At 40.2% G+C, this 1,084-nt stretch overlaps 1 non-coding gene across 1 annotated transcript; it reads right to left on the bottom strand.

The window, feature by feature from the left end:
* Positions 1–390: 390 nt before the first annotated feature.
* Positions 391–494, bottom strand: LOC138765611 (U6 spliceosomal RNA). Its single transcript, XR_011358599.1, has one exon. It is a non-coding gene; the product is annotated as a U6 spliceosomal RNA (small nuclear RNA).
* Between the last annotated feature and the right edge of the window lie 590 nt (positions 495–1,084).

A 1,084-nucleotide genomic window follows, 5' to 3' on the forward strand; every position in this document is an offset into this window, starting at 1 on the left:
TCAGTTTAAAAGTTAAACAGAAATTTAAAAGGGAAAAGGGTAGTGAAAATACAAGTGCATGCAAGGAAGAGATAACAGTGCAAAATGGAACATAGTGAGCACAGATCAAGGTTGCATTAACAATTAGCTCTGTTGGTTATATCCTTGTTGATGACAGACTAGAACAAAGCTTTGACCACAATCTTTCAGCATTTTTTTTAAAAACATAAATCCAGGATTTTACCCCACAAAGTGAAATGTCAGAGGTGGGAATTTGAAAAGTAGGCCAGTGTAACACTCCATTTGTCAACAAGAGCTGGATAGCTAGAGCAACACACAAAGTGCTCGAGGAACTCAGTGGGTGAGGCAGCATCTGTGGACAGTAATAGATTGTCATAAACAATCGGGAACATAAACACAAAGAACCCAGTAGAATCTGAAGGCATTCCTTGTGCAGGCAACATGCTATTCTTCCCTGCAGCATTCCAAGTTTAGCAAATGTGCTCCTGAAGCAAGAATGTAAATTTACTTCTTGACCAATTAATCTATTCTGCGAACGCACACAGAATCAATTTCTGCAGTTGCTGGATATCTGAAATAAAAAATGCTAGAAGCAATCAGCAAATCAGGTAGCACGGTAACAGGCCATTTGGCCCATGAGGCCGTGCCGCCCAATTACACCCAATTAACCTTCACCCCCGGTACATTTTGAAGAGTGGGAGGAAACCGGAGCCCTTGGGGAAAACCTACTCAGACACGGGAAAAATGTACAGAGAGCGCAGGATTTGAACCCTGGTCCTGATTGCTGGCACTGAAAAGGCGTTGCGCTGACCACTAAGCCAACCGTCAAAGATTTTTCATCTAAAAAAAATAGAGCTGCATAAATAGATTCAGATGAAAAATTCTTGACCGGGAACATTAATTCTGTTTCTCCCTTCATAGACACTGCCCCAACCTGCTGAGAATTTCCAGATTTGTTTTTCTTTATTTCTTTAATGCAGAATTCAACAGCAATTTCAACACTTGAGGCCCTTTGGAGAATCAAGGGCTGCAATCATGGTATTATAAATTAAAAATCGTGCTTTTGAAATATCTAATACATAAT

The sequence above is a fragment of the Narcine bancroftii genome, chromosome 5 (genome assembly GCF_036971445.1).
Source record: "Narcine bancroftii isolate sNarBan1 chromosome 5, sNarBan1.hap1, whole genome shotgun sequence".
Classification (NCBI taxonomy): domain Eukaryota; kingdom Metazoa; phylum Chordata; class Chondrichthyes; order Torpediniformes; family Narcinidae; genus Narcine; species Narcine bancroftii.